At 40.1% G+C, this 23,932-nt stretch overlaps 1 protein-coding gene across 2 annotated transcripts in view; it reads left to right on the top strand.

Moving 5' to 3' along the window:
* cdh13 (cadherin 13, H-cadherin (heart)) overlaps positions 1-23,932 on the top strand; it is a 334,841-nt gene that overhangs the window by 195,012 nt on the left and 115,897 nt on the right. The gene's annotated exons all lie outside the window — the stretch shown is intronic.

Below are 23,932 nucleotides of genomic sequence, written 5' to 3'. Positions count from 1 at the left end.
ACACCCACCCCCTTCATATCCTGCACCTGTCCCACTTAATTCAACTGGCAAAACATGACTCCTCACATCAGTTTCTTCTCAAGTGTGAGCAAGACAGACGTTTAATCCGAACCTCTTCTTGACAAGTCTCCTACACCTGCTGCCAGGGTTATCTGAATCCTCCCAGGTGTGTGACGTCGCCTCTGCGATCAGCGCATCAGGGAACCAAAGACATTCCTCTGCGTGCCTGAATCAGAGTGGCAGAATCTGGGGCTTACGTCTGTTTGCTTGCTTTACCCTGTTTATCTGTTGGACAAATACCAGCACTGCGCATGTCATGCGACACGCTTTGGCATGGCCAACTCGGTGATGCAACGTTGCTTTTCTCCTTACCCCACATCTCCTCTGCTTGTCTCTTAGCAGATGCTCCAAGTCCCTCTGCTGTGTTTTGGCAGTTGTTCTCCTTCAACAGATAAGCTTTCTTTTCTGCTCGTTTCTCACTCCATGCAATTTGTTAGAGTTTCTCTCTGGATCTGGATACAGCGAGTCAGTTTTCGGCATCCTCTGTTCTTTTCCATTTAATTTAGGTTTTCCGTGCCGAGCTCTCCCAGGTGATCAATATTAATGAGTGAAATCCACACTGGTCCAAGCCTGCAGTAAATGACTCGTGGGAAACTTCAATGTCGACCTATATCCTGCTTTGAAATGTCTTCAAGAGACAGCGTCTAACATTAACATGCAATCATGTGCGCACGCGCGCACACATTTACATGGAAACGTCAGCGTAGCAGCAGGTTGTGTAGAAAGTAAGGGTGTAAAGTTGTAGGAACGTTGCTGTCAAAACTGGGAATGGCCTTTGTAACGGTACAAATGAGCAAAGTCAAAAATGTGCAAACCTGATTGTATTGTATATCATTTGGGGCAAAATTACGTGACGCCTAATAATAAAAGTTTTGTATGCAGACTGACGTGTGCACACGATATCCTGTCTCTTGTGTAGTCCTTTTAAAGTCATTATGAATGGGACCCATGTGGAGGTTGTCGCTTTCCTAGCAGGACTCTGCTGTCGCCTCCTCATTAGGTGAGGTAGCGACCGTCTGGCCTGCCATCAGCCCTTCGTGCTGAGTGTGTGCTGCTAATGGGGACGCGATGGGGAGTAATGACTTTAACATGCAGGAACAGATGCGCAGTGTCGATCGCTGCCGAAGAAAGGAGGCTGAATGCTGGAACGTCGATGGAGAGAGTATGATGATGTGAAGGAAACTGAATTAGCCTGTGGAGTTTCCCACATGCATCAGCAAACCCCCTACACCCACCTTATTGCGGCATGTGTGGAGGATGAGCTGCCAAGGTGCACCCTGGGGTGTCTGCCATTACCGTCAGGTGTGTGCACCTTATTGCGTCCCAGTGGACCGGCACTGTTGCAAAGACACACACTTCCTCTTTCGGATGAGCTGCCGGGGGCCCAGTGCCAATTAACAGGGCACAGGTGAGCTTCCTAATGGGAACCTGTTAGCAATGCAAAAGAAGTGGCGTTGTGGTAAGAGCTGCCTTGGACTTGGAGGATCCAGGTTCAAATCCTACTGCTGCTGTAGTACCCTTCATCAAGGTATTTACCCTCCGTTTGTATAGTAAAAATTACCCAGCTGTTTAAAAGGGCAACTCAGTGTAAATACCTTAAGTCAGTTTGCGGAAAACTATCACCTAAATCAGTTAAGGTAAAAAAAAAAATAGTGACCACAGGAGTACAGCTGTCCTCCTCCCATTTTCTGCCAAAAGCTGCAGTAAGGGGGGTTTTCTCATCTTTTCCCAGTTTCTGATGTTCCTCAGGCAGTACTTAGTTACCCTGGGAGTCTCTCTGTTGTTTTTTATTCTTGCAATGTCACCTTTACATCTTTACTGTCGTATTTTTCCACAACCTCTCCGATTCCTTGTTCCAGAACCCGATGTCTGGTTTTCCACTTTTTTCCTCCTGAGGGTGCATGGTGGTCCGTTTTCTTTACGTTACCAATTCTTCCTTTATATTGCTTACTGAGTAATGATCACACATTTTTCTTTGCCTAATGCGGTACTCCATGTTCACAGCCGTAGGTCAGAATGCAGAGGATGTGGCTGTTTAATGTCTTCTTTCTGCTTTATTGTGTTTTCACGTGTAACGTTTCAAAATGACAAGGGTAGTGAAGCAATGAAGCAAAGCAACAAGTTACTACTGAAGCCCCAGTTTTTTTGTGATCTAACAGTTTTCTGTACAGCTTTTCTTCCCAAATATGGTTTTTAAAATCAAATGAAGCACACAGAGTATAAAGGCACCAACCTGAATGATCCCCAATTCATAGCACATTCACCGAGTGACTATTGTAGTTGCTGGGAACATAGTGGCTAAAGACACAGTCCTCTAATCTGAAGATGGTTCTACGCTCTTCAACCACCTTGCTTATCCCGAATAGCTTCGGTAAAATGTACAGTGTGACTACGGGAAAATTGTACACTGTTGTGTATAAAAGTGTTGGAACAGGGTAGAATGGGGTAGTACTCTTGGTGAAGGTACTTACCCTCAATTGCTCCAGTAAAAGTTACCCATAAGCCTAAATGGGTAAATTATTGCATGTGAATATGTACATCTGACATTGAATGTCACTCTGGAGAAAAGGGTCAGCAAAATTAGTAGTAGGTGATAATACTAATGATGATCATAATAATTTAAAGTTTGAAATAATAAAGAGCACAAATTTAAAATACGTCAGAAAAGACTTCTAGAATTTAGTGGTGTTAGAGTACCTTTCATTTACATTTAACTTTTTTCTCCTTATATTGCATTAATGTGTTTACTGTATTTCTTATAAGCATTTTAGGAACAAATGTAATGTTAATTTTTGTGTTTATTAGTTTTTCAACAAGAAGTGGTTCCTTAAAATTGCCATTGCATTGCAAGGTGTGTGGAGATTCCCCCCCCCCCCCCCATTTCTTTTTTTAACAACCAGTAATATTGACTACTTGCTCTATTTTTCATTCATATTATCGCTGAGGATAGCAGTTACTTCACTGCTTTCAGGCAGCTTAAAACAATCATGCAATCACACCTCAAGCAGTTGTCGCTGGCTTTGATAAATCTCAAGAGGCCTTTCTGTGCATTCTTATGCATTATATCCTCACATATCTTGTGGCCTCGGTGTCAAAATGCTCTCAATTATGTATGCATGAAGGCTGAGACAGAGAGAGTGGAAATATTTCATACCTTCATTGGGCTCAACACTTCTTTTTGAGGGGGCTAAACGTTTAGCAAATGATCCCTCTCTCTAGAACTCCTGTAAGGAAGAAATTAAACATTTTCTTCCTCTTCTCGAAAACAGTGCAGGTATTCTAAGGAACATAAATGTTATAACCATATAAATAGACTTTGATTTGGTCAGGTATTGCAGTGAAAAATGCTGATGTGCATCATTAAAATGAATACACTTATACCATTTTTACAGTGTGTGAATACATATGTCAGTTTTATATATGTGTGTGTGTGTATATATATGTGTGTGTGTATATATATATACACACACACACACACACACACACACACACACATTTGGTGTTTGCTACTGCCAAAATTGGATGTTCAAGATAGCTACGAACACACAACCACATTTGTTTCTAACAAATCCTTCTTTTTTGTACACAAGTATATTGTCCAGTTGAATATATTATATATTCCACTTATATGAGAAGTACATTTTGAACCTTAAAATATATATATATATATATATATATATATATATATATAATATGTATATAATGTGTATATATATATGTATATATATATATATATATATATATGTATATATGTGTGTGTTTCGAGAGGTACTTGCATATGCATTTGTATGTATAGAATATATATACAGGTACACACACACGCGGTCAGTTAACAAGTGAAACATTAGCGTCATGCAAATGAATGAATGAGAAAGCAGTAATGGTTGAGCTCAATATCAGCATGCTAGACTGGCCATTGTAAATTGAAGCCTCCATAGCCAGCCACTAAATCAAGAGCTATTACACAAATTTAATATCTCTAATACCATTTTAAGCTATTTTCAAGGAGAGCCATACAGGGAGACGCTGTGGCTTTTATATGTGGGTAGGGTAGGTGTGTGGTCTTGCTTTGCAAAATAATTTTTGAATAATATGGGGGGGAAAGAAAGATTGCAAGAGATGAAATCCTGACAATGACAGCGAAACGGCTGTTTTGTGTGTGTGCGCGTGCCTCTTTGCATTTGCGTGCATATTTATTCGCTGTGTGTGCCTACCCCAGGCATCATTGCTCCTTCAGTTTGAATATTACTTTTAGAAATGTGTCCAAATCTGACATCAGACTTTGAAATCTGAGATTCTGGCATTAGTAATTTTAATGGAAATGTCGAAAAAGGAGTCAAGTTATGTTGTTTTCGAGTCTTGTAGTGCTTTTTTCCCCACACGAGGCCTGCAGCACATGGGCTGCCATGTCAGGCTGCGATTTAATGCTTCTGTACCCATAGGGTCCCTGTTTCTGCTCAGCTACGTTCCTCCCATCAGCCGCCCTCCTAAACCCACTCCTGCCTCCTCTATCTTCCTTTCATCCTCTTCCTGCCTCTCTCCCTGTCTCCCTATTTCTCTCCGTCCCTCTATGTCCCTCTGCTTTCTCATATCTTCTTGCTATTGATCGCTTCCCTGGCCGGAGGCTTGTCTTAACGAATGCGGCCTAATGAGTTTTCAGTTTCATTTACTGGTCTTGTGTTAGAGAATTACAGAAAACTTCCCCGGTAATTACTGTAGATGTCTTTTTCCGTGAGCTCAGTCCCTTTGTCTTCATTGTGAGCAGCCAATGGGAGCACAGCTCGGGAAAGCGAGCTTGGGCAGCCAGTGGAGGCCGTCACGCTTACCTGCGGACTCAGTCTGAGGCAAGCTTTAACTCTCCATGCCTTTGCTCAGCACGTCTCAACAGACCACGCCTCACACTTTAACACATTATCTCTTCACAAAGTGCGCCCTAACTCAACATGACGACACAGAGAGCCTTAACCCTGAGAAGTAAGTGTGTGTGTGTGTGTGTGTGTGTGGGGGGGGGAGGGTTACACCTCACTGCCAGCTTTTGTTAAATAATTTTTCAGTTTTTTCCTGTTAATTTTTCAGTTTTTGCATTTATTTCACTTCCTTTTCTTCATACATGGTCATGTGACTATGACATTTCCTGTGAGCCATTTTATTTTCACGTCTGCAGGGTGGCGAGAGGTCTTCTGCCGCAGAAGCTGGAAAACATATTACAGATTGGATGGAAAGTGATTATACTGATGTTTAATGCTGAATTTAGAAATTTTCAACGTGATCATACTGCGACGCTTAAGAATAGGATTATTCAGAAATTTATGATAGTGTGGGTAATGATTTTACTGGAAGAAGAACCCAGAGGAAACAAAAGTAGGATTTTGTCAGTGGATTAAGATATATTAAAGATTGTGTTTTTCTTTTGTTAAAACATGGTAGCTGAATGGAATACCGTGGAACAGACACAAAAGAAACGGTCAGTAGTTGTCTGGCCATGTTGCTGGATTATAGCAGCAGGGCTGTGCTACCTGCTGATTTTGTGAAGACCCAAAGCTGAGGAAATCGATGCTCACCATTTAGCATTTACATTTGTTTTTTTTTTTTTTTTTTTTTTTTTTTTTTTTGATCTGTTCAGTGAAAACAAGGTAACTTAAGTTTGGAGCTCTAAAAATCTGAGGAGTGGAAGATTAGATGTACATTGTCTAGATTCCTTTGTGGTTATCCTTCAAGGGTATTTTCTTAGAATAGCCCTTATCTGCCTTTGTGGAGCAGCTCATGCCCAGAGTGAACGGAATAAGACTCCATACATCACCGCCTGCAATCAAGAGCAGCTAGGCAGTCTCAGCTGCTGTGTTCAGAGGCCCCTGATGATGGTGAATCCCTGAAAGCCAGGGACCTATCCCCCATTATCAACCTGTCATTCATCCATGCTCGAGTAAGATGCACAGCTGTGACTGGTCTCGCAAAATGGGAAGCAAATGTCACTCCCCGTTACTGACATGCTCAGAAGGCCTCGTCACTTTTGAAAATTCCCCCTTTTGTCCCAGGTCATGGTCACATACCATCGAGCAGAGGCTGCCCCTGAGCTACTAAGAATCTGTCCTCAAGAGTGACGTGAGGTACGTGTGTACCTGCTTATTGCTCCTGGTTTCTTCTTTACATTTCTTTTAAAGGAGACATGTTTAAACACCTAGTTGAGCTTAAAAACAATTTTAAAAATGGATTTAAAAAAAAGTCAGTGGTTTCAGCTTTTATCTTGCACTGGAATCCTCGGTGTTCAGATCCTTCCTCCTTCTTTAGTACCCTTGAGCAGGGTACTCGCAGTAAAAGTTACCCAGCTGTATAAATGAGTGAATCAGCGTAAGTAGTTTAACATTGTACATCACTTTGGAGGGAAAAAGAAAAATCAGCTAAATGAATAAATATCAGAACCTTTATTTTTCGTGACATTTTATGTTTTACCTGTTTTGTTCTCCATGTGGTATCTTCGACATGCCAGTTGGTGCTGTTACAGTGCATCCACCACTGAATGGCTTCATAAAACTTCAACATTTCAGTCATGTCCATACAGTATTTCTCGAAGCAGAGGTTCTAAAAATGACTGATCTAAGATTTGTATTCTGTATGTCACCCTAACATGTTACATTTGTTTGCTCTTCAGATGTTTTTGTAATTTGTATAAATGCTTCAATTTTTATCCCTATGTTCTGTGACAGTTACAGGGGCAATGCTGCGTCCACACAGCATAGAACATTTTGTCACAATTCCTGTTTCAATTCCATCGCTCAACACTACATGAGCGATGAAACAGGTCAGTGAAGTGAAATGCCAGCTCCGAGTCTCTCTGATCTGGGAAAAGCTCAGAAGCAAGTCAGTAAGATGACACTAACATTTGCAGTTATTGTTATAGTGGTTAAGGCTTTGGACAAGTCTTAAATCATGAAATAAAAATGTAGAATTGATTTGTTAAATAGCATTTACTAAGCTGATAAATAGCCAAACACCAGGTTAAGTTTTTTTTTTTTTTTCTTTTTTTTAAAAAAAAAAAAATAAAGGTACAGTGGTTACAGTTGTCTTACACTGGAACCACAAGGTTTTACATTTAAATTTACATGTACATATTTAGCTGGTTTGAAACACACTTCCTGCTGTAGTACCTGGTTTTTCCAGAGACAAATTACCTCTGTAAGCTAGGGACAGGCTATAGGGTAGAAATAGTTATACTCTTTATGTAAAAATTTGGCTCATGAAGATACTAGATTTTCTTCATACATACTGGTCTCAAAACTCCAAGACCCAGTAGCCCCAGATTGCAGAGATGGACAACTTCTACATCTTTTTTTTGAAGCAGCCTATCCTAACCTACATACTGCGTGTTGAGATATAACGAAACTGCATCAGACAAAACAGTGCTCCTAGAACTAACTTAGTGAAATGTTACAACCCAAAAATTAACATATTTATTCCATTTAAGCTTAGGTTTTATGGATATTTCATTGTATTGCTTGAACTATAATGAACTAGCGTATATCCCCAGAGGTTTATGTTTGCTGATGCAGGTAAGTATGGCTAATAGTGCTGTGAAAATGTAAAATACGCTACTTCGTGTCCCCTATTAGAAGTTTCCTTTGCTGTGTGTGGTTAGTATTTGTCACTATACAAACATAAAGGAGCTTTCTGTTTCAAAACATTTCGCATTCATGCTTGATCATAGCATATGCTCTCCTTGTTTGTTTTGTATTCATTAAAACATACAGTATATGCTGTATATGTATGTGGCACAGAGGTAGCCTGCAGTTATTCATTTTTAATTTCTTTTTTAAAATTTATGGAATGGGTTGGCCATTGCGTGAAATTGGAGAAGAGTCAAGTTTGGAGCATACTGGAATATTGTCAGATCCTTTGGTTTCCTTAGCTTTCTGCTGCAAATTTCAGGATTTTCATCTTACATGGCACTCTGATTAGAATTTGTACAAGAAAGACAGGTAACTTTTTTTTTTTTTTTTTTTTTTTTTTTTTTTTTTTTTTTTTCCCCCCCTCCCCGTTTTTGGGGGCAAAAAGAGTCTGGAATTGTCTTTCCATCACCATGACTTTAGTTTCAGTGTTTTCCATAGTGTCAGTCTCCCATGTTCTACTCTTTCTAGTAATATGATCAGCAAATTATGGATTTGTCCATTGAGGGGTCGTAATAGGGAAAAGAGGGTGTGTTGTAACTTGCTCAGCAATTAAACTATTTCTACTACAGGCAGTCCCCAGATTACGAACAAGTTCTATTCCTAAATCTGTCTTTGTCTGATTTCTACATAAGTCGGAACAGATAGGTACGGTTCCTACGTACAAACGTAAGTCGGACTTTCATAACCCGGGGACTGCCTGTATTTCACGTTTATGACTATTTTCCAGAAGAACCCAGGTTGGCTTTTTTACCTCCAAATGCTGCAGTATTAGGAGTTGTGGTTGGTGCAGAAATTTCTGCCCTTCCTAATCTCAGTCCTTACCATTTTCCTGTGCTTCTGTCTGGCACAGGCTAACCAGTCGCTGTTGCTATGAGCAAATTAGCATCACCAGTTCACTTGAAACACATCTTTAGACAGTGACAGGAAAACAGAACACCTGAAGAAAACTCGCACAAACACGCGGAAAACATGGAAACTCCACAAAGACTGACTGGAGATCAAACCCACATTCTCTCTCACTGACCATGCACAATGCTGCATCCTTACACCAATTGGATGTTTATGTTAAAATTGTGTATACATACTGTAAGATATTGACATTTCTTTGGCTCTTAAAGATTATAGCTTTTATGAAGATGGAAGACACACTGAAAAAGTCACCCAAAAGTTTAAGTAAACAAGCTAGAATAATGAATAAATATTTATTATATTTATCTAGTTGTCATAAAACGGCATCAAAAACCATTCATGTAGGATGTCAGCGTTTTGACAGAGGTTACAGCCTGCAAAAGCTCAGTGTTTCATACATCCATTCATATTCATGCCCTAAGGTATCCTTCTGCAGGTGAGAAACTGAGTTATTTATTGCTATAACGAGGTGATATAAATCACTATCTATATTACTGGGAACAAGTTTAAACAGATGCATGTATATGTAGCAGCCAGACTAATGAAAATATAAGAGAACTTGATATTCAGTCGTATTTTTTTATCCTCATATGCAGTCACTCTGGGCCCTGTTGTATCTCCAGTTATGAGTGCTGCCACAGTAGCCTAGTAAAAGAGAACTTGTTTCTCCCGTGCCTGAAATTCACATGGTCTGTACATCATGTTCATGAGGAAATTGAATAAATCCTGTAAAAACGTTGCAGAAGGATATGATTTAGTTTGATTCAGATATGGATCAAGTTCTAAGGTGATTTGTCATATTTTTCCACTGTGGATTTCCTTCAAAGATACAATTTCAGGGCAATTCGTGGCTCTGCATTGCCTTTAGTGAAGGAATGCTTTATGTATGTGTGCTTGTGTTTGGTTTTGGTCTAAGTTAACTGGGTTATATTATTAAATTCTCCAGTGGCTTCTTGATAAATTTGTTGTTATATATGAAAAAGTTGAGATTAAAATCAAACCTAAGTTAAAGTAAATTAAAAAAAAAAAAATAGTAATACGGGAAAAATACCCGTAGAAGAGTATAGAAATAGACAGTGGTCTATTTTTAAGTGTTGTCCGTATGATTTTCAGTGGCGCTGTTCACATAGTATTCACCATCTGCACAGTTTTATGCTCTTGTGGTTCCCTGCTTCACAAAAGAAGTTTAATTTCCTTTGGTTTTCAAGTGTTTCTGTAACATCACCATTAGTACTTGGCTTGGAATTGAAGAAATAATTTCTGAAAAGATCCTCTAAAAAAAAAAAAATAGCCCATCTTAAGGAAGCAGCAGAGACTGTGTTCTCAGCCCCACAGCTGGATCCTGCACTAAGCTGTGACTAATTTGCGCTGAAGATCTGCATGTCTGGGGGCTCTGGCAGGCCTGCCGAGCCTTCCTGTGCTGCCAGATGTAGGTTTTATAACATAAATATTTCTGTTTGAATTTTTGAGTAAAATTACTGAAATTACCAAACTGGTATCGTTGGGTCTATAAGAAGATAAGGAGATAACTTAGGTGATAGCATTACTCTAATTGGAATTCATATCAGCAGGCAATATTTCTCTATAATTTTTGAACTCCATACCTGAAATGGGCATCAGTACCCACAGCATGACATTACATGATGGCATGTTTGGTTTTCAGTGAGTAAAGTACAATAGTTTAATTTCTACATGGATGCAAACTAAAATTAATTAACAAATCCCTCGACAAATATGATTCCCTTTCTCCAGTGTCAGGCCAATTCCAGCCAAGGGCATGGAACTTGACTGATTTATCCCATAAACAAGCACTGTTTGTAAGGTGGTTATTAATTACCAGCACTCAGAAACATGAGACATGAGCTCTAATCACTGTGAATGTGAATTAAATGAAGACCCCACAACTCCTGCTATTTTTAGGTGTGTTTTCCTGCAAACTGACACTTGGGCACAGCAACAAACAAATTTTCCAAAATGAACAAGAGAAAATGTACAGTAAAGAATAAATGTTTGTATATTCGTATGTGTATTACTCAAACCAAACATTGGTAACATGACCCAGTGTGTGTTGTTTACAGCAGAAGGCTGAGGGTAAATACTAGCCCAGTGAAATGTACTTTTTTTGATATTAAACTACATTCCAACAATTACTCTTCTTGGGGTCCCCCCCATTTTCCACAGTAGTGAACATCTTTTTCTGGCTAGGCTTTGAATAATGAATGTAAATAACCTCAGCAATAACTGCAAATGATGGTCACAGTAATTACGCACCTTTGAATTGGACTGAATTGGCTGAGAGATGACTTTATTGGTCACTTTTTGGGGAATTTCTATTCCATTACTTTGGATTATAGCATATCATTGGGGAAGTCAAAGGGAGGAAAAAAAAAATTAAACAGTTTAATAACATTTCAAAATGTAGGACATTGTGCAGTGCATACGTTTCTAATTGGTTCATCATCATTTAGGCACACAGTGGCTTGTAAGCTTAGCACACTGCTAATTTGAAAAAGTCTGAAAAAGTGCGATCTATTGCGTTTTTATGACTCATTTTAAAGAAACCTGAACCTGTTTGAACCTTTTCAGTTTTTCAAACATCAGTGAGGACATTTTAGTTCATCTGTTTCACTGAAGTCTCAATTTCCTGGTCTATAAGGAGTGGATGTGCTGTATTAATGGAGATCGCAAACAGTATATTGTTTTGTTGTTTCTCTATTGGATTCTTGTGGTTGTTTCACCAAATTGTTCCCTAAACTCTCTAAAAAGCCCTACACTTCGAGTATGTTTTCCCAAATGGCTTGGTTTCTAGAGTTTTATTTGGCTCTGTATCCAAAATGAGCTTTCGCTGTATAAATTATTTTTTTATCTGCTCCTTCAGTGTTTTTTCTGCTGTTCATGTATGTAAATTACCCTGGCAGAGGCTGCAAACTGCAGTCCGTGCCAATGGAGCCCTACTGAACTGAACTGATGTGAGCCAGACAGTGGAAATGGGAGCATGAGAAACATCTCAGCGCATCACAATGCATACAAAGGGAAGCATCTACAGAAATGGTGAATTCACTGTCTCCACTTGTACAATAACCTTTCTTGCTTACGGCACTCAAGTGTTCATCCACATTTGGGGGGGCAGTGTTGGGAAACCTCTAAGTGGGCTGGAAGGTGGAGGGTGGTGGGAGGTCCCTTTCTCTTGAAAGCCTCCAGGCGGAAGGGAATGAGGACACAGGGCTGAGGGTCCTGAGGATTTGAAGGGAGGGAGTGAGAGTGGAAGAAGTTGCACAGGAAGCTGTGAGCAATAAAGGATCCCTGCCAGCTCTGTCTTATTAGTTTCAGGACTGGATGTCCATGCTCTGCCTGCGTCCTCTCTGGGTGAGGTTGAGCAGCAATCGCCGATCACTGGGCATGGTGCAATCTAAGCACAAGAAAAAGGAAAAACAAAGGAATAAAGAAGGCATCTTTTTACCCCTTTTGCTTGACCTTTTCTATTCAGGTCATCTCACATAATTCAATTTGTGGATATACAGTTTTTCACTTCTTTGGTCTGTGATTATTAGCACTAGTTATCGTTAATTGGTCTGGATTTTTATGCATCCAGTTCTTCACATCAGTTACAGGCCTGCGACATTTTGTCTGATGCATTAATCTGAAACTGCATTTGAGAATTGTGCCGAGTGGCTGTGTGTGAGAGATTGGGATGTGCAGCATTGTAGGAACTCTGCACCTATCTTTTTAGTTGTGTTCTGGCACTCTACAGTCTCATTTACATACTCATTTGTGTTTCCAACTGTTTTGTACAATTCCCCGTTAATCTTCTAATTAATCATTTATTTAAATGTAACATATAGCCTTTACCTTCCTCAAGCCAGTTCTTGCACAATGTCAAGGTAAGCTTAATTTATTAAATCTTTTTTTAAATGTATTGTAAATATGATGTTGTTAGTTTTTGGCTCTAATGTACTACCCAACTTTTTCTTATTAAGCACCTTTCAAGGTGATTTTAGGGTGGATGTGGAGTGGGTTTGGAATGATTTGGAATTTTTCCCCATGAGACATAATGGAAGTAATTTTATTATTTGCTTTTTTGATATTTGGTCAATTTTCAGGAAGAAATTAGGGCTGGGTAAGTGTACTTTCAATCATTTGCAGAAGCTGGGAAAGGCAATGCAAGCATTTACATTTATTTATTTATTTTACAGATGCTTTTCTCCAAAGCAACTTCAAACAAACTCTATGTAGTGTTATCAGCCCACACACCTTATTCACCAAGGTGATTTACACTGCTCGGTACATTACTTACACTGGGTAACTCATCCATACATCAGTAGAACACACACTCTGTCACTCACACTGTGGGAGAACCTGAACAGCATGTCTTTGGACTGTGGGAGGAAACCAGGGCACCTGGAGGAAACCCACACAGATACGGGGAGAATATGCAAACTCCACACAGACTGAGTGGGGATTGAACCCACGTCCTCTCACACCATCCAGGTGCCATTTGTGCCACCAAACTTTTCTCGAGTGTCATTCAATACCGATACTAAACAAGGAGAGTGACAATTCTGGCCACTTGGAAAAGAGGATCCCTTGTGTGCCAATTGGTGTTCCAGGCATGGTATTATTCATTAGCTGGGAAGGAATTAAACCTACAAACTGAGAGAGACACAACCTGGTTAAAGGTAACTCGGTTAAAGTGGTGTGCAAATTACAGCATGTGATGTCAAAGAGGGCAGGACAAACCTATTGCATTTGTTAGACATTCTGTCCCATATTTTGAGTTTGCTGTTGGTTGCTGAAGTTTAGTGTCAGCAGGGAAAAATTATAACAGTACAAATCAATTACTGAACGTGTGAAATGTGTAACTGTAAAATTCTCTGTGAGGCCATCTTGATAAGTAATTGGATAATAGAATATACCATTAAGTCCTTGAGGAACAAAATTGTTTTCCTGCCTGTTCACTGTTTTCCTTTCTCCACAGTTAATTCTTTATTAATGCATGGTATCTGCCTCGGGGACTTCAGTAAGTCTTAGAGAAGCCCCACTGAGATTCCCGTAGATGCATCTGCTGTAGAGTTCGGTTGTTCTTTTTGGGGTGAATTTTGTCTGCATTTTTGCCAAGTAGTGACTTGATGCTCTCAGGTCAAGTTCTCTAACAGTTAGCTTCCAGAGACAGCAAAGTTTGCTGGAGACTCCTAATTCTGGAGGTCATATCAGACACAGCTTGGTGATCACCTGACTGGATGTTTACCACACTCCCAGAACTCTGAAAATCCAGTTGAAATTGGATGGTGTAGGTTTTCTCTCCTGTTGTTCTTGTTGTTGTGTTGTTTTTATTTCTATTCCTATTCCATTCCACAGGCTCTTTTCTGATGTGACAAATCACAGAGCATGTATCTTCCTTTTGGCCATTTCACCTTGAAGATGACCTGGCCAGTTCTCACTTGCAGTATTAATCATTGTTCATATTCCACCTCTGTGATGCAAATGTTAACAATCCAGTGTGTGATATTCCTTGATTTATGAGATGAGTGAGAAAAGTTCTCTGCATTGACTTAATTGGCCCTGGCTACATTTATACCATTGTGGTCTTTGTTCAAAGTGTACTTGACACAGCAGTGCCCCACTGCCATCCAACTCTCCGTTCCAATGTCACACTGCATGTTTTCTAAGGGACATGAACTGGATGCTGAACAATTTCTCCTAGCTCAACTCTTCAACACATCAGTTTGTCATTGTCTGCCTTCAAAGCCATAAGTCAGGCTCTCAATTATGTCAATTTAAATTCTCTCGTCTTTCAAGGGTGGCAAAGGATTGTTGGGCCGTATAAAAACCTGCATGCCTGTGCTGACACACCCCAAGGAATATGAATGATTTATGACTGAGAAAGTTTCATTTTGATGACAAGTCACAGCCCTGGGTTGACAGCTCAGTTGCAGCTTTGACCGATAGATTCCTGTTTAACGTCTTTATTCAGGTTCATCTTAAGTTTGCCCTTCCTAATCTCATAAGGGTCCTGCAAGATGTTACATATTATCTTTGAAGTGACATGGTTCCAAAATGGGTCCAATCTCACCAGAAGCAATTTACATTTAACTTCTCATCGGAATTTCAGAAAATCGCTCAAGCCAGCGTGTTCTCCAAGTTCGATGCCACGGTTCTGTACAGCCAGCTCGGTTGACAGCCATGCAATAATCAAAGGGGTGGTAAACACAGTTAGTGGCAGTGTGGAGTTGTATGGGAGGTACTTCCCGCATTCTGTGTGGTGTTTTCTATAAAGTGTCATATGGCCACCACAGCTGTGGATATCAGAGTTACGATAATTGGCACTGTGTCACCGTGGGAGCCCTAGTGGTTAAAGCATTGTGCTGAAAGATTGCAGTTTGACATTGTACAGGGTGTGGACCAACATACAGAAATCTTCGTGTACACGAGTGCTTAAAAGGATGGAAAGAAAAGTAAATTTTTTTTGGCTGTTAGGTAAAACCATCAGCTAAGGAAATACAGCGATCATGGATTCACAACTGAGGTGTATGTGGTGTTGGATTGGGCAATACACACAAATATACAGTACTAGTGTAAAGTGTGAGTACACTTGCTGAAAATTAGTTTTGGTCATGAGGAATTTGGCTAAAAAGTTTGAACAAGGAATGAGCTAATATGTCTTCCCAGCTCTTCTGAAAGTGTCCAGAAATGTGCCTGAACACTTAAATTTATTCATTTAGTTGATGCTTTTATCCTAAGTGACTTGCAATGTAAATGTTATTACAGGCTTACAATTATTTACTCGTTTATACAGCTGGGTAATTTTACAGTAAGTACCTTACTCAAGAATACTACAGCTGGAGATCAAACCTGTGACCTTGGGATTTAAAGGCAGTAGCTCTAACCACCACACTACCACCAGTGCCCCATGCTTTGCTTTCACTCTTTTTTGTAGTTTGTCCTATACAGGTATTGCAAAGATCGCCTGCGTGTAGTCTCACTTTTGAATGGTACTGTATATTTACCATGTGTACGCATTCCTTTGAGTGGTGTATGCACCCACTTTTGCAAATATACAGTTAAGTTTTTATACGTTGTTGTTATCTGGGTAACACAGAGTACTGAACAAAGTTCCAGGGAATAAAACAGTAAAAAGAGGCAGCTGTTGTAGATAACCATTAGAATAAGCCAGCTGAACAAAAACAAAACAAAAAAAACTCCTGTGAAGTGTGGAGTTGGGGAGAAAAATAAAGCTCTGGGGACTCGACTACCAGTGGCTGCTGAACCCACCTGGGCATTCTAATGTGGGCTTTGTCAAAGTAGAACTATGATTTTTAGCTATAGTTGAAACGAAAGTCATTTTTCAGTGCCATGGCTACTGATCCCATTGGTTGAGGTAGGCAGTCGATAGCTATAAACTTGACTTTGGCAACAGTGATTTCCCTGAAAGTCTAAAGAAGGGAACTGCTGATGTTTATCAGAGATGTACATTATATAAATGGGCATGTGAAAAATTGAAATCTGCATACATAATGACAGGTGTCATCTAAACATCTAAATAATAAAATATTTCAATGAAATTGAGCCTGAAGATGGACTGCATGCATGGAACGACACAAAGGAAGTGCCACTAGATTGCCACACGTCCTAACAACCCTGTTATTCCATTACCTTCAAAAACTCACATAATGCTAGCTAAGATGGAAGTGTGAACAGGATATATATCTGTGTGTGTGTGTATATATATGTATATTACATATTATGTGTGTGTGTATATATATATATGTGTGTGTGTGTGTGTCTATATATATGTATATATATATATATATATATATATGTATGTATATTATATATATGTATATTATATATTATATACCCGGGGTGCGGTGGCGCAGTGGGTTGGACACCAGTCCTGCTGTTCGGTGGGTCTGGGGTTCGAGTCCCGCTGGGGGTGCCTTGTGATGGACTGGCGTCCCGTCCTGGGTGTGTCCCCTCCCCCTCCGGCCTTACGCCCTGTGTTGCCGGGTAGGCTCCGGTTCCCCGTGACCCTGAATGGGACAAGCGGTTCTGAGTGTGTGTGTGTGTGTTTGTGTGTGTGTGTATTATATGTATGTATATATATATATAGAAAATCTTTGTTGTGACAAGCAGTTCGACAAGGATTCTTAAAATAACCAAGTATTAGAAATTAGAAGTATAAATAATGTAATTACAGGAATTAATTAAAGCTTGCTGATTGTGCACTGTTTACATCTTTCTCCCCTATTTCTAATAGATTATAGATTCTCAGTGTAAAAGTTTAATCCATTTCAGATGTTAATAGATTTGAGTCTATGTCTTTGCAATCTGAGTCAGTTATTATATGCATTCATGAGAATCTCTCAATTTTATTAGCATTTAATATGCAAGATTCAATGTATTTGTGGCTAAATATGTTGTAAAACACCCTTGAAAGAATGGAGTGATAGCTGCTGTCCATTCTTCACTCACCTTGTAATCTCCCTTCATCTCTTGAGGAAAGTGGTGGAGGGTGGTGGGGAAAGGGATCTTTTTTCTTTACACTTTTTGTGAAGGTTTATCTGTCTCAGTGGCACCTCAAGACTGCTACGCATCACTATTGTCATGGAGAAGGGGGGAAAGAATAACTGAACAAATGAGGGGGAGGAATGGAGATAGACCTTTGGCTATCAGATGGGTGGCCCTTTCTGTGGCTCCCCATTAGAATTCATTAGAATACCACTGGTCACTTGGATACCTTGGCTTCCCATTCCTTGTCATCTAGATAAAATGGAGAAGAGCCCTTTCTCTGATGCTCTTTAATTTGGCAAGTCTGAGGGTGCCGGTGCAGAGACAAGCCCCAGTGTGATGCTGTCACCTCTGCAGGAGAGCAGAGTGACAAAGGTGTGCACCTCAGACTCACAATGGAGACCTCGGTGAGAAATAGGAAAGTAGGGGACAAACGCAACCGAGTGGATATGAAGAGACCTCACTCCCACAGCCCCATCTCCCTGTCAATTTCAGTTTTCATTTTCTATTCAAAGTTCGCCACTACTGTGCCCCAGTGCATCTGAACCTTGGCTTCTTATTCTGTCTAAGCAGGTGATCTTGTTTTCTGTCTGTTGTGTTGACATGGCCTACTCCCATTGTTTGTGCGTGTGTACTTGTATCCCATATCTGCTATCCCATGACTACCTTGGAGTAGATTTTTACCTGCTCCTACATTTCACTGAACGCTTCAGGGATATTCTGAACTTTATTCTCTCCATCAGTTTGAGTCAGCATCACATTTCAGGCTGAGTCAAAAGACCTTTTGCCCCATCAACCAAACCAAATCGGGTTGGTCAGTGGTGCACTCTTTTGTTACACCGAAGGTCTTTTCCTTCTGTGCTCCACGGTGAGATCGGCAGAACTTTGGTTGTTTGATGATGCAGTATGTGTGTGGGGAGGGTGGGAATGCACTGCATACATCAAGTAAACAATAACATGGAGAAAGCAGCTTTGGTGGGCTGTGTTAAGATAAATGCCAGTTTTCTGGGTAACTCTCTCTGTACGGGGGGCAGAACCACCGATGGAAGAGTTGGGGTTGCCTATGCACAACTGCATTGATAAATAAGGAGACACCCAAAACTGGTGGTTTCCTTGCAGGTTCTCTGTTGAGATTTCAGAATGGGCTCATATGGGAGCTGAAATCAAAGTAAGAACATTGAAAAGACATGCTCAAGTTGATGACAATAATGCACTTATATGCTGGAAAAATGGGTGGGACAGCCCTTCAAACATGGTGAAACAAGAATCAGTACCTTTTTTATTTTTCCATTACCGACGCTTTACCTTGTTCTGTTATTTTAATTACTGATATTAATATGCTTATAATCCACATACTACCCTTGTTTTCTACGTTATGGTTACTATTCAGTTACTGGTTTCAGTTGTTTGTCTAACACACACATGCTGTCTGAAACCACTTGTCCCAAACTGGGCCGCGGTGAGCCGGAGATTAACCCGGCAACACAGGGCGCAAGGCTGGAGGGGGATGGGACACACCCAGGACGGGACACCAGTCCGCTGCAGGACACCCCAAGCAGGGCTTGAGCCCCAGATCCACCACAGAGCAAGCCCCTGCCAAACCTGCTGTGCTACCGCGCCCTCTATGTTTATCTAACAATGAGGTCATAACCTGGTCCTATGGATAACGCATGTCCTATGGATTGTACACATGTCTCTTTTCGTGTCATGTACATGCTCACTGATGACAGCACTTAACCAAATGTGTTAGTGTTTTGTGCAAGGTAAAATATTTAATCTTCACAAAGTTTGAGAGTGCTGCCCAATCCCTTTTTTGTCTAATGTTCTCCTATTTGAGCAGAAATCTGAGCTTTCTAACTTGTGTGTGCAGGTACCGTTGCATTATGCTAACGACTTCCTCCACGTGTATATGTACTTCAATTAGAGCCATATGCTGAAACCCCAACATTATGCTCCAAACCGGCTGTAAAACTCTGACAGTTTTAGTGTTGAATAGACTACCTCCGCTTTGTAACCTTCTCCAGTCTTCTGTTTGCTCTCTGATGTGTGCTCTGCAAATTGACCCAGAAGTCTCGCTCTTACTCTGTATACACAGGCCTTTGTTTCCAATAAAAGACAGAACCTTGTAAATAATACATTGAAGAGTAGATCTTGTGAAGCAGCGGCATTGTTCTTTCCCCGTGATCTTGACTGTAGGAACTGAAATAAACAAGAATTGCTAGGGAATGGTAGAAATTAGTTAGCCTGGATTGCTCAATTACTATCAATTTCCCTCCATGTCAATCTGTGGCTGACTACACAACAAGGATTTTTATTGCCCATGGATCTCTGTCTGACAATCCCTCCTTCTCTTGCTCAGTTCTACGTACCATTTGGACAAAAGCAAATATAATACAGTAATCACTGGAAACCTTGATGATAAAGAGGGATGGTGCTGGATGTCCCACTGTTTCTGTTAAAAAGCACAAACTTTACAAAGAAAAAGACTTAAAGAAAAAAAGTTGGTAATTCTTGTTTTCTTTTTTTTTTTTTTTTTTTTTTTTTATTTTGCTGGGGTGTAGAGACTGTCAGGCTGAGAGTAACTCGAAGTGTAAACAAGCCATCCTGGTGGTGCTTTAGGGTGGTGTTGATGCCAAGGGTGACACTCGGACACTCAGCGGTGGATGTCTCTAGAAGCCTCTCGCACCCAGCCCTTATCAATCAGAACCATAAACTTGGCTCTGGGTTCGCACTTTTTCAGAATAGTCCTCCACTATCAGCTAGTCCAGCATGAATCTGCACACCATTTATTTGTGCAGAAATGATTCTAAACAAGGTCAGCAGTGACACTGCCTATCTAAACTTGGCCATGTTGCATTACGAGGTCATTTTTAGGTTTTTTCTTTAAAAAATCTTACTCACGTTTGGGTTCTTTTTTGTTTGTTTTGTAAATAGTACAGCAACACAGAAATAACACACAAAAATTGCAAATTTTAAACAACATACACTAATAGTCAAAAGTTGTCAACTTTCTGGAAAAAAAACATATAGTTGATTTCTTTCAGAAAGCAGTGGATGAATATCAATAGCCCCATGGATAGAAATAGAATGCATACGTGTTTTGATTAGTACTGGTTCATATTGATTCCGTTTACAAGAACACCATCTTAAGAAACTGTTATTTCACACAAACATCACCGAAACATATGCAAAGAAGAGGGGTAAGGAATCTATTAAGTATGGAAATGAAGAGCCACACAGATGATCTATTCTCAGTGGAATGGTCTTGCTCCAGGATACAGCAAGCGTGCATATAAGCAGTCATATTTCTGCCACAGTCCCTCTGGGACTGTAAACATGAATGTACTAATAGGTACACTGTGGAAATATAGAGCTAAATACAAAGGACTTGCAGAAATATTTAATATGTCTTGTGTGTGTTGTTAGGGCATTCAGTCGAATGGTAGCAACAAGAGCAGAATGTGATAACAAACGCAGTAGGGTCCACATGTTTGTCATTCTGTGGAAGAAATTTTTACGTGTTTACATCTATTAATTTATTCATTTAGCCAACACCTTTCTTCAAAGCGTACAGGTCAGGAATAATTTACTGTCCAGCGTCACTTCATCAACCAATCACAGCTTCTATTTCAGCCTTTATATTTGAAATTTTTTTGCTTATAATAAACACATCACTAAGCATTATGCCCATTCATGCAGGATTCTTCTCACAGACTCAGCTGGAAGGACAGAAGTGTTTTTATAGTGAAACAGTGCACAGGTGACTTCCAATTGACTTCCATGTGGAAGAATACATGCCTCAGGGGAACACAAGAAAATCAAGATTTTAAATAAATCAATTTCACTGAGAGAGCTATTCAATGAGGAGGAACAGACGGTTTAGTTGTGTACGTCTGGTGCCCCATAAGTAGCATGGTTGTCCCACCACAAAGCCCAACTCTCTCTCGGAGCTTCCTTACAAGTGAGCAAGATCTCCCTCATCACACAGCTCGGTTGTTTGTAATAGGAAATTCTGCCTGGCAGCAACATGTACTGGATGCTGGGTGGTTGTGATTTTGAGTCCCAATCCTTTCACTTGGAGGCAATCCACCTATGTGATGTATTATTTGTGCTATTATGTGATGTATTATTTCAGGTATAAAATAAAAACAGCTGCCAGCAGGAAAGTTTTCTTTAGAATTTAAAAACTTTTTTTTGACTTTTTTTCCCCCTGTCCCATCTTGAGGTTATGGCTATCAATAGTCATTGATATGATTATTGGTCATTATTTACCTTTGAAGGCAGTGAGGAATGACCTTTGTTGATCATGTTATTATCATTAATCATAGTATCAATAGTAATAATAATACTTTGTCTGAGGTGACTTAGAATGCTAGAAACACTGCACTAAGCTACTTAGATGTTGTTTACCCATCCACACCACAGTGAAATCTATTCTGCTAACACATACACACAATAGAGTCACCAGTCCACCTAGAAAGCATCTCTTTGGACTGTGGGAGCAACCCTGAGCACCCAGAAGAAACTCAAACACACATAATGCCAACCACACACACACCAAGTGGAAATCAAACCCACTTCCAATAGCACAGCTCAGGACCTGTGAAGCACCAGTGATTCCTTTGTGCCACCTTTACATGTTACGTACGCTATGGATATAATCTCCATATATGGAAAATTAAATGGTGAGGGGAGAACAATGTGGGGACTGAAGCAGCAAAAATGGCCTGGCCCCAGAGTATTTGCTGTCACAGCTGAGGAACATGGTGGAAATGCAACCTACCATAAGTGTTCTACCATAAATTCCTCCTACAGAGACCCACAGTGTTCCCTTAGAAATTAATACCATAACCTGCTAATAGAATTCAAGAGTTGTGAGTGTGAAGTTTATTCAGGAATATTACGAAAATATCAATACGTGTTAGAGTCTGTAACCCAGCATTTGGCTGGATGTTCTAGGCCAGCACTAAGCAGATGGGTCTTCTGAAGCAGCCAGATAGCTGGAGTCCAACCTGAATGTACGTGGGAGCCACTGAAGTGGATCCAGGTGTATAGATGGGTGAAGTATCACATGGAAGATCCATCCATCCATCCATTGTCAGTACCACATGTCCCGAGCGAGGTCGCGGAAGGTGCACTGGATAAATTAACCTGTGAAGCAGTTAAGGAATGTCCAAGTATTCTCCGTCCTAGTGTCAAGGAAATAAGAGGAAACCTCAGAAAAGTGACAAATGTTTGCTGACCAGCCTCATTTGTGTTCCATTCTTCACCACTTCAGCATTTAACGCCAGCAGCCCACACGTACTTCCCTGTGCATGTTGGGTTTTGTTTCATCTGAACTCTTTAGAAATTGTGCTTAGTTCAGATGACTATGATTTGACATTTCTCTGTGTTCAGGGAAATATTCTTAATAAAAATTTAGAACTGTGCCCCTTAAAATAATAGATTGCCAAAGGTAATTAGTATCAATTAATTATTTAATCATCCAGATGACTTAATAGCTCATAGGCCCTGAACAATTAAGGTTAATCAATGATTCAGTTACTGAAGTTGAATACAAATTTGTCCTGTTATTTGAGGTTCATATGAGACCCAGGTTGAGTTAAAGTAACATGTTTCAGTTTTTATGTCTGTATGCCACATGTTTGACACTTATGGTAAGGGATGTGTTTGCTCTGTCTCAAATGATTTTATACATGCATAATATGGATAAAGATGGGATGCATGTGTCTGTATCCTCTGGATTATGTGATGATGCGTATCATATGCGCTCCGTCATTACTGCCAGAATGCAGCTGTTCATGTTTCCTTGTATACTAGCCTTCCTCAAGTCCTTTACCTCAAAAAACAAACAGTAGAAACTGTCACTTCAGCCCATCTAATCCAAGAGTAACTTCGTTTTCCACACTGATTGTTGAACATTGTATTAGTTGTACATACTGCCGTCTGTCTAACTTCTTTCTGCATCTGAAGATGTTTTGTAGAATAGGGAAGATCATCCCTCAAGCCAAAACGCGGGCTTAAGGCTTGTCAGTGGAACAGTTACTTGTGATTTATTTATTTAACATGGAAATATTTATGTAATCAGTATTACTTTCTAAGTCCATCTTTGTCAGCCCAGGGCTTAACTGACTAAAAGTCTGTACAGTATAATGTAAGCTCATTAGTAATGAACCAGTCTGTGTCAGCGCAGTGGAGAGACCTGGCACATAACATCACAGTGGTCACCAGCTCCTGTTGTTCCACATCGGCCTGCTGTAGAGACTTCTGGGCGGCAGCAGTTTTAACACTGCACCTCTCTGTTTTTCCCCTTACCAGCAACACAACACCCATATAAAGTGGCAGACTGCTGGGGGGATTATTTCTGCCCTGATGAAGATATTGACCTGATATTTCAAAAAGGCTGTCAGATCGACCCCCGTAGTCCACTGGAAGATATATATGTTCGCTGAAGGTACACACATCCATAAGTCCTGGGGCAAAATGAAAAAAAAAAAAATGTTTTGTGCACTTTTGTACTGATGGAAAGCAGTCGTTGCAGGGGAATATGTGGGATGTTGATAATACGGAAATGGAGATGGGCTACATCCAGCTGGTTGTGGACTCTGATTAAACTTATAATGCAGTTATCATTGATTCTTACTTGGCACTTACTAGACCAGCAAATATATAAAGTAAGCCAATTATTCCTTTTGAGTGCAGATACATGTCATTACTTTATAATTAGGCAATAGTTTTAACAGTTTTCTACATTTGCTTTTTAATCCACTCCATTAACTAATTACCTGCTATTA

The sequence above is a fragment of the Scleropages formosus genome, chromosome 7, assembly GCF_900964775.1.
Source record: "Scleropages formosus chromosome 7, fSclFor1.1, whole genome shotgun sequence".
Classification (NCBI taxonomy): Eukaryota; Metazoa; Chordata; class Actinopteri; order Osteoglossiformes; family Osteoglossidae; genus Scleropages; species Scleropages formosus.
The sequence above is the reverse complement of the archived record's forward strand: the minus strand, read 5'-3'. Positions and strand labels throughout refer to the sequence as shown.